The 7,500-nt window shown below is 37.7% G+C and overlaps 3 non-coding genes and 29 pseudogenes across 3 annotated transcripts; all 32 read right to left on the bottom strand.

The window, feature by feature from the left end:
- Positions 1-36: 36 nt before the first annotated feature.
- Positions 37-155, bottom strand: LOC148487233 (5S ribosomal RNA; annotated as a pseudogene).
- Positions 156-271: 116 nt separating this feature from the next.
- LOC148487232 (5S ribosomal RNA) lies at positions 272-390 on the bottom strand. The gene has a single exon (XR_015870563.1). It is a non-coding gene; the product is annotated as a 5S ribosomal RNA (ribosomal RNA).
- A 116-nt stretch (positions 391-506) lies between these two features.
- On the bottom strand, positions 507-625 carry LOC148487231 (5S ribosomal RNA; annotated as a pseudogene).
- Positions 626-741: 116 nt separating this feature from the next.
- On the bottom strand, positions 742-860 carry LOC148487230 (5S ribosomal RNA; annotated as a pseudogene).
- A 116-nt stretch (positions 861-976) lies between these two features.
- Positions 977-1,095, bottom strand: LOC148487229 (5S ribosomal RNA; annotated as a pseudogene).
- A 116-nt stretch (positions 1,096-1,211) lies between these two features.
- Positions 1,212-1,330, bottom strand: LOC148487228 (5S ribosomal RNA; annotated as a pseudogene).
- Positions 1,331-1,446: 116 nt separating this feature from the next.
- Positions 1,447-1,565, bottom strand: LOC148487227 (5S ribosomal RNA; annotated as a pseudogene).
- Positions 1,566-1,681: 116 nt separating this feature from the next.
- LOC148487226 (5S ribosomal RNA) lies at positions 1,682-1,800 on the bottom strand (annotated as a pseudogene).
- Positions 1,801-1,916: 116 nt separating this feature from the next.
- On the bottom strand, positions 1,917-2,035 carry LOC148487225 (5S ribosomal RNA; annotated as a pseudogene).
- Positions 2,036-2,151: 116 nt separating this feature from the next.
- LOC148487224 (5S ribosomal RNA) lies at positions 2,152-2,270 on the bottom strand (annotated as a pseudogene).
- A 116-nt stretch (positions 2,271-2,386) lies between these two features.
- Positions 2,387-2,505, bottom strand: LOC148487223 (5S ribosomal RNA; annotated as a pseudogene).
- A 116-nt stretch (positions 2,506-2,621) lies between these two features.
- LOC148487222 (5S ribosomal RNA) lies at positions 2,622-2,740 on the bottom strand (annotated as a pseudogene).
- Positions 2,741-2,856: 116 nt separating this feature from the next.
- Positions 2,857-2,975, bottom strand: LOC148487221 (5S ribosomal RNA). The gene has a single exon (XR_015870561.1). It is a non-coding gene; the product is annotated as a 5S ribosomal RNA (ribosomal RNA).
- Positions 2,976-3,091: 116 nt separating this feature from the next.
- LOC148487220 (5S ribosomal RNA) lies at positions 3,092-3,210 on the bottom strand (annotated as a pseudogene).
- A 116-nt stretch (positions 3,211-3,326) lies between these two features.
- LOC148487219 (5S ribosomal RNA) lies at positions 3,327-3,445 on the bottom strand (annotated as a pseudogene).
- A 116-nt stretch (positions 3,446-3,561) lies between these two features.
- Positions 3,562-3,680, bottom strand: LOC148487218 (5S ribosomal RNA; annotated as a pseudogene).
- A 116-nt stretch (positions 3,681-3,796) lies between these two features.
- On the bottom strand, positions 3,797-3,915 carry LOC148487217 (5S ribosomal RNA; annotated as a pseudogene).
- Positions 3,916-4,031: 116 nt separating this feature from the next.
- Positions 4,032-4,150, bottom strand: LOC148487216 (5S ribosomal RNA; annotated as a pseudogene).
- Positions 4,151-4,266: 116 nt separating this feature from the next.
- Positions 4,267-4,385, bottom strand: LOC148487215 (5S ribosomal RNA; annotated as a pseudogene).
- A 116-nt stretch (positions 4,386-4,501) lies between these two features.
- On the bottom strand, positions 4,502-4,620 carry LOC148487214 (5S ribosomal RNA; annotated as a pseudogene).
- Positions 4,621-4,736: 116 nt separating this feature from the next.
- LOC148487213 (5S ribosomal RNA) lies at positions 4,737-4,855 on the bottom strand (annotated as a pseudogene).
- Positions 4,856-4,971: 116 nt separating this feature from the next.
- LOC148487212 (5S ribosomal RNA) lies at positions 4,972-5,090 on the bottom strand (annotated as a pseudogene).
- Positions 5,091-5,206: 116 nt separating this feature from the next.
- Positions 5,207-5,325, bottom strand: LOC148487211 (5S ribosomal RNA; annotated as a pseudogene).
- A 116-nt stretch (positions 5,326-5,441) lies between these two features.
- LOC148487210 (5S ribosomal RNA) lies at positions 5,442-5,560 on the bottom strand (annotated as a pseudogene).
- Positions 5,561-5,676: 116 nt separating this feature from the next.
- On the bottom strand, positions 5,677-5,795 carry LOC148487209 (5S ribosomal RNA; annotated as a pseudogene).
- A 116-nt stretch (positions 5,796-5,911) lies between these two features.
- LOC148487208 (5S ribosomal RNA) lies at positions 5,912-6,030 on the bottom strand (annotated as a pseudogene).
- Positions 6,031-6,146: 116 nt separating this feature from the next.
- LOC148487207 (5S ribosomal RNA) lies at positions 6,147-6,265 on the bottom strand. The gene has a single exon (XR_015870212.1). It is a non-coding gene; the product is annotated as a 5S ribosomal RNA (ribosomal RNA).
- Positions 6,266-6,381: 116 nt separating this feature from the next.
- LOC148487206 (5S ribosomal RNA) lies at positions 6,382-6,500 on the bottom strand (annotated as a pseudogene).
- A 116-nt stretch (positions 6,501-6,616) lies between these two features.
- LOC148487205 (5S ribosomal RNA) lies at positions 6,617-6,735 on the bottom strand (annotated as a pseudogene).
- Positions 6,736-6,851: 116 nt separating this feature from the next.
- On the bottom strand, positions 6,852-6,970 carry LOC148487204 (5S ribosomal RNA; annotated as a pseudogene).
- Positions 6,971-7,085: 115 nt separating this feature from the next.
- Positions 7,086-7,204, bottom strand: LOC148487203 (5S ribosomal RNA; annotated as a pseudogene).
- A 116-nt stretch (positions 7,205-7,320) lies between these two features.
- Positions 7,321-7,439, bottom strand: LOC148487202 (5S ribosomal RNA; annotated as a pseudogene).
- Positions 7,440-7,500: the final 61 nt, after the last annotated feature.

The raw sequence follows: 7,500 nt of genomic DNA, 5'->3' as shown, positions 1-7,500 counted from the left end.
AATGTAATAGAAAAGAATGTTATGGCAGTATAAAATTACCTAAAGCACCTGGTAATCCTAGGTGGTCTCCCATCCAAGTACTAACCAGGCCCAACACTGCATAGCTTCCAAGATCAGACGAGATTGGGCATGTCCAGTGTGGTTTGGCTGAAGGAGCTCAAAAACATTAACTTTAGACCTCTTTTACTTCTTTACTCAAGTAAATTCATTGATAAGTTGAAAAAATTAAATGTAAAATGTAATAGAAAAGAATGTTATGGCTGCATAAAATTACCTACAGCACCTGGTATTCCCAGGTGGTCTCCCATACAAGTACTAACCAGGCCCAACACTGCTTAGCTTCCAAGATCAGACGAGATTGGGCATGTCCAGTGTGGTTTGGCTGTTGGTGATCAAAAACATTAACTTTAGACCTCTATTACTTCTTAACTCAAGTAAATTCATTGATAAGTTGAAAAAATTAAATGCAAAATGTAATAGAAAAGAATGTTATGGCAGTATAAAATTACCTACTGCACCTGGCTTTCCCAGGTGGTCTCCCATCCTAGTACTGACCAGGCCCAACACTGGATAGCTACCAAGATCAGACGAGATTGGGCATTTCCAGTGTGGATTGGCTGTAGGTGCTCAAAAGCTTTAACTTTAGACCTCTATTACTTCTTAACTCAAGGAAATTCATTGATAAGTTGAAAAAATTAAATGTAAAATGTAATAGAAAAGAATGTTATGGCTGCATAAAATTACCTACAGCACCTGGTATTCCCAGGTGGTCTCCCATCCAAGTACTAACCAGGCCCAACACTGCATAGCTTCCAAGATCAGACGAGATTGGGCATGTCCAGTGTGGTTTGGATGTAGGTAATCAAAAACATTAACTTTAGACCTCTATTACTTCTTAACTCAAGTAAATTCATTGATAAGTTGAAAAAATTAAATGTAAAATGTAATAGAAAAGAATGTTATGGCAGTATAAAATTACCTACAGCACCTGGTATTCCCAGGTGGTCTCCCATCCAAGTACTAACCAGGCCCAACACTGCATAGCTTCCAAGATCAGACGAGATTATGCATGTCCAGTGTGGTTTGGCTGTAGGTGCTCAAAAACATTAACTTTAGACCTCTTTTACTTCTTTACTCAAGTAAATTCATTGATAAGTTGAAAAAATTAAATGTAAAATGTAATAGAAAAAAATGTTATGGCAGTATAAAATTACCTACAGCACCTGGTATTCCCAGATGGTCTCCCATCCAAGTACTACCCAGGCCCAACACTGCATAGCTTTCAAGATCAGACGAGATTGGGCATGTCCAGTGTGGTTTGACTGTAAGTGCTCAAATACATAAACTTTAGACATCTTTTACTTCTTAACTCAAGTAAATTCATTGATAAGTTGAAAAAATTAAATGTAAAATTTAATAGAAAAGAATGTTATGGCAGTATAAAATTACCTACAGCACCTGGTATTCCCAGGTGGTCTCCCATTCAAGTACTAACCAGGCCCAACACTGCATAGCTTCCAAGATCAGACAAGATTGTGCATGTCCAGTGTGGTTTGGCTGTAGGCGCTAAAAAACATTAACTTTAAACCTCTTTTACTTCTTAACTCATGTAAATTCATTGATAAGTTGAAAAAATGTAATGTAAAATGTAATAGAAAAGAATGTTATGGCTATATAAAATTACCTACAGCACCTGGTATTCCCAGGTGGTCTCCCGTCCAAGTACTAACCAGGCCCAGCACTGCATAGCCTCCAAGATCAGACGAGATTGGGCATGTCCAGTGTGGTTTGGCTGTAGGTGCTCAAAAGCTTTAACTTTAGACCTCTATTACTTCTTAACTCAAGTAAATTCATTGATAAGTTGAAAAAATTTAATGTAAAATGTAATAGAAAAGACTGTTATGGCAGTATAAAAATACCTACAGCACCTGGGATTCTTAGGTGGTCTCCCATCCAAGTACTAACCAGGCCCAACACTGCATAGCTTCCAAGATCAGACGAGATTGGGCATGTCCAGTGTGGTTTGGCTGAAGGAGTTCAAAAACATTTACTTTAGACCTCTTTTACTTCTTAACTCAAGTAAATTCATTGATAAGTTGAAAAAATTAAATGTAAAATGTAATAGAAAAGAAAGTTATGGCAGTATAAAATTACCTACAGCACCTGGTATTCCCAGGTGGTCTCCCATTCAAGTACTAACCAGGCCCAACACTGCATAGCTTCCAAGATCAGACGAGATTGGGCATGTCCAGTGTGGTTTGGCTGTAGGCGCTAAAAAACATTAACTTTAGACCTCTTTTACTTCTTAACTCAAGTAAATTCATTGATAAGTTGAAAAAATGTAATGTAAAATGTAATAGAAAAGAATGTTATGGCCATATAAAATTACCTACAGCACCTGGTATTCCCAGGTGGTCTCCCGTCCAAGTACTAACCAGGCCCAACACTGCATAGCCTCCAAGATCAGACGAGATTGGGCATGTCCAGTGTGGTTTGGCTGTAGGTGCTCAAAAGCATTAACTTTAGACCTCTATTACTTCTTAACTCAAGTAAATTCATTGATAAGTTGAAAAAATTAAATGTAAAATGTAATAGAAAAGAATGTTATGGCAGTATAAAATTACCTAAAGCACCTGGTAATCCTAGGTGGTCTCCCATCCAAGTACTAACCAGGCCCAACACTGCATAGCTTCCAAGATCAGACGAGATTGGGCATGTCCAGTGTGGTTTGGCTGAAGGAGCTCAAAAACATTAACTTTAGACCTCTTTTACTTCTTTACTCAAGTAAATTCATTGATAAGTTGAAAAAATTAAATGTAAAATGTAATAGAAAAGAATGTTATGGCTGCATAAAATTACCTACAGCACCTGGTATTCCCAGGTGGTCTCCCATACAAGTACTAACCAGGCCCAACACTGCTTAGCTTCCAAGATCAGACGAGATTGGGCATGTCCAGTGTGGTTTGGCTGTTGGTGATCAAAAACATTAACTTTAGACCTCTATTACTTCTTAACTCAAGTAAATTCATTGATAAGTTGAAAAAATTAAATGCAAAATGTAATAGAAAAGAATGTTATGGCAGTATAAAATTACCTACTGCACCTGGCTTTCCCAGGTGGTCTCCCATCCTAGTACTGACCAGGCCCAACACTGGATAGCTACCAAGATCAGACGAGATTGGGCATTTCCAGTGTGGATTGGCTGTAGGTGCTCAAAAGCTTTAACTTTAGACCTCTATTACTTCTTAACTCAAGGAAATTCATTGATAAGTTGAAAAAATTAAATGTAAAATGTAATAGAAAAGAATGTTATGGCTGCATAAAATTACCTACAGCACCTGGTATTCCCAGGTGGTCTCCCATCCAAGTACTAACCAGGCCCAACACTGCATAGCTTCCAAGATCAGACGAGATTGGGCATGTCCAGTGTGGTTTGGATGTAGGTGATCAAAAACATTAACTTTAGACCTCTATTACTTCTTAACTCAAGTAAATTCATTGATAAGTTGAAAAAATTAAATGTAAAATGTAATAGAAAAGAATGTTATGGCAGTATAAAATTACCTACAGCACCTGGTATTCCCAGGTGGTCTCCCATCCAAGTACTAACCAGGCCCAACACTGCATAGCTTCCAAGATCAGACGAGATTATGCATGTCCAGTGTGGTTTGGCTGTAGGTGCTCAAAAACATTAACTTTAGACCTCTTTTACTTCTTTACTCAAGTAAATTCATTGATAAGTTGAAAAAATTAAATGTAAAATGTAATAGAAAAAAATGTTATGGCAGTATAAAATTACCTACAGCACCTGGTATTCCCAGATGGTCTCCCATCCAAGTACTACCCAGGCCCAACACTGCATAGCTTTCAAGATCAGACGAGATTGGGCATGTCCAGTGTGGTTTGACTGTAAGTGCTCAAATACATAAACTTTAGACATCTTTTACTTCTTAACTCAAGTAAATTCATTGATAAGTTGAAAAAATTAAATGTAAAATTTAATAGAAAAGAATGTTATGGCAGTATAAAATTACCTACAGCACCTGGTATTCCCAGGTGGTCTCCCATTCAAGTACTAACCAGGCCCAACACTGCATAGCTTCCAAGATCAGACAAGATTGTGCATGTCCAGTGTGGTTTGGCTGTAGGCGCTAAAAAACATTAACTTTAAACCTCTTTTACTTCTTAACTCAAGTAAATTCATTGATAAGTTGAAAAAATTTAATGTAAAATGTAATAGAAAAGAATGTTATGGCTATATAAAATTACCAACAGCACCTGGTATTCCCAGGTGGTCTCCCGTCCAAGTACTAACCAGGCCCAGCACTGCATAGCCTCCAAGATCAGACGAGATTGGGCATGTCCAGTGTGGTTTGGCTGTAGGTGCTCAAAAGCTTTAACTTTAGACCTCTATTACTTCTTAACTCAAGTAAATTCATTGATAAGTTGAAAAAATTTAATGTAAAATGTAATAGAAAAGACTGTTATGGCAGTATAAAATTACTTACAGCACCTGGTAATCCTAGGTGGTCTCCCATCCAAGTACTAACCAGGCCCAACACTGCATAGCTTCCAAGATCAGACGAGATTGGGCATGTCCAGTGTGGTTTGGCTGAAGGAGCTCAAAAACATTAACTTTAGACCTCTTTTACTTCTTTACTCAAGTAAATTCATTGATAAGTTGAAAAAATTAAATGTAAAATGTAATAGAAAAGAATGTTATGGCTGCTTAAAATTACCTACAGCACCTGGTATTCCCAGGTGGTCTCCCATCCAAGTACTAACCAGGCCCAACACTGCATAGCTTCCAAGATCAGACGAGATTGGGCATGTCCAGTGTGGTTTGGCTGTTGGTGATCAAAAACATTAACTTTAGACCTCTATTACTTCTTAACTCAAGTAAATTCATTGATAAGTTGAAAAAATTAAATGCAAAATGTAATAGAAAAGAATGTTATGGCAGTATAAAATTACCTACTGCACCTGGCTTTCCCAGGTGGTCTCCCATCCAAGTACTAACCAGGCCCAACACTGCATAGCTTCCAAGATCAGACGAGATTGGGCATGTCCAGTGCGGTTTGGCTGTAGGCGCTAAAAAACATTAACTTTAGACCTCTTTTACTTCTTAACTCAAGTAAATTCATTGATAAGTTGAAAAAATGTAATGTAAAATGTAATAGAAAAGAATGTTATGGCCATATAAAATTACCTACAGCACCTGGTATTCCCAGGTGGTCTCCAGTCCAAGTACTAACCAGGCCCAACACTGCATAGCCTCCAAGATCAGACGAGATTGGGCATGTCCAGTGTGGTTTGGCTGTAGGTGCTCAAAAGCATTAACTTTAGACCTCTATTACTTCTTAACTCAAGTAAATTCATTGATAAGTTGAAAAAATTAAATGTAAAATGTAATAGAAAAGAATGTTATGGCAGTATAAAATTACCTACAGCACCTGGTAATCCTAGGTGGTCTCCCATCCAAGTACTAACCAGGCCCAACACTGCATAGCTTCCAAGATCAGACGAGATTGGGCATGTGAAGTGTGGTTTGGCTGAAGGAGCTCAAAAACATTAACTTTAGACCTCTTTTACTTCTTTACTCAAGTAAATTCATTGATAAGTTGAAAAAATTAAATGTAAAATGTAATAGAAAAGAATGTTATGGCTGCATAAAATTACCTACAGCACCTGGTATTCCCAGGTGGTTTCCCATCCAAGTACTAACCAGGCCCAACACTGCATAGCTTCCAAGATCAGACGAGATTGGGCATGTCCAGTGTGGTTTGGCTGATGGTGATCAAAAACATTAACTTTAGACCTCTATTACTTCTTAACTCAAGTAAATTCATTGATAAGTTGAAAAAATTAAATGCAAAATGTAATAGAAAAGAATGTTATGGCAGTATAAAATTACCTACTGCACCTGGCTTTCCCAGGTGGTCTCCCATCCTAGTACTGACCAGGCCCAACACTGGATAGCTACCAAGATCAGACGAGATTGGGCATTTCCAGTGTGGATTGGCTGTAGGTGCTCAAAAGCTTTAACTTTAGACCTCTATTACTTCTTAACTCAAGGAAATTCATTGATAAGTTGAAAAAATTAAATGTAAAATGTAATAGAAAAGAATGTTATGGCAGTATAAAATTACCTACAGCACCTGGTATTCCCAGGTGGTCTCCCATCCAAGTACTAACCAGGCCCAACACTGCATAGCTTCCAAGATCAGACGAGATTGGGCATGTCCAGTGTGGTTTGGCTGTAGGTGCTCAAAAACATTAACTTTAGACCTCTTTTACTTCTTAACTCAAGTAAATTCATTGATAAGTTGAAAAAATTAAATGTAAAATGTAATAGAAAAAAATGTTATGGCAGTATGAAATTACCTACAGCACCTAGGATTCCTAGGTGGTCTCCCATCCAAGTACTAACCAGGCCCAACACTGCATAGCTTCCAAGATCAGACGAGATTGGGCATGTCCAGTGTGGTTTGGCTGAAGGAGCTCAAAAACATTAACTTTAGACCTCTTTTACTTCTTTACTCAAGTAAATTCATTGATAAGTTGAAAAAATTAAATGTAAAATGTAATAGAAAAGAATGTTATGGCTGCATAAAATTACCTACAGCACCTGGTATTCCCAGGTGGTCTCCCATCCAAGTACTAACCAGGCCCAACACTGCATAGCTTCCAAGATAAGACGAGATTGGGCATGTCCAGTGTGGTTTGGCTGTAGGTGCTCAAAATCATTAACTTTAGACCTCTTTTACTTCTTAACTCAAGTAAATTCATTGATAAGTTGAAAAAATTAAATGTAAAATGTAATAGAAAAAAATGTTATGGCAGTATAAAATTACCTACAGCAACTGGTATTCCCAGATGGTCTCCCATCCAAGTACTAACCAGGCCCAACACTGCATAGCTTTCAAGATAAGACGAGATTGGGCATGTCCAGTGTGGTTTGGCTATAGGTGCTAAAAGCCTTAACTTTAGACCTCTTTTACTTCTTAACTCAAGTAAATTCATTGATAAGTTGAAAAAATGAAATGTAAAATGTAATAGAAAAGACTGTTATTGCAGTATAAAATTACCTACAGCACTTGGGATTCCTAGGTGGTCTCCCATCCAAGTACTAACCAGGTGCAACACTGCATAGCTTCCAAGATCAGACGAGATTGGGCATGTCAAGTGTGGTTTGGCTGTAGGTGCTCAAAAACATTAACTTTAGATCTCTTTTACTTCTTAACTCAAGTAAATTCATTGATAAGTTGAAAAAATAAAATGTAAAATGTAATAGAAAAGAATGTTATGGCTGCATGAAATTACCTACAGCACCTGGTATTCCCAGGTGGTCTCCCATCCAAGTACTAACCAGGCCCAACACTGCAAAGCTTCCAAGATCAGACGAGATTGGGCATGTCCAGTGTGGTTTGGATGTAGGTGCTCAAAAACATTAACTTTAGACCTCTATTACTTCTTAACTCAAGTAAATTCATTTATAGG

Source organism: Taudactylus pleione, unplaced genomic scaffold, assembly GCF_031769625.1.
Source record: "Taudactylus pleione unplaced genomic scaffold, aTauple2 ptg000550l, whole genome shotgun sequence".
Taxonomy (NCBI): domain Eukaryota; kingdom Metazoa; phylum Chordata; class Amphibia; order Anura; family Myobatrachidae; genus Taudactylus; species Taudactylus pleione.
The sequence above is the reverse complement of the archived record's forward strand: the minus strand, read 5'-3'. Positions and strand labels throughout refer to the sequence as shown.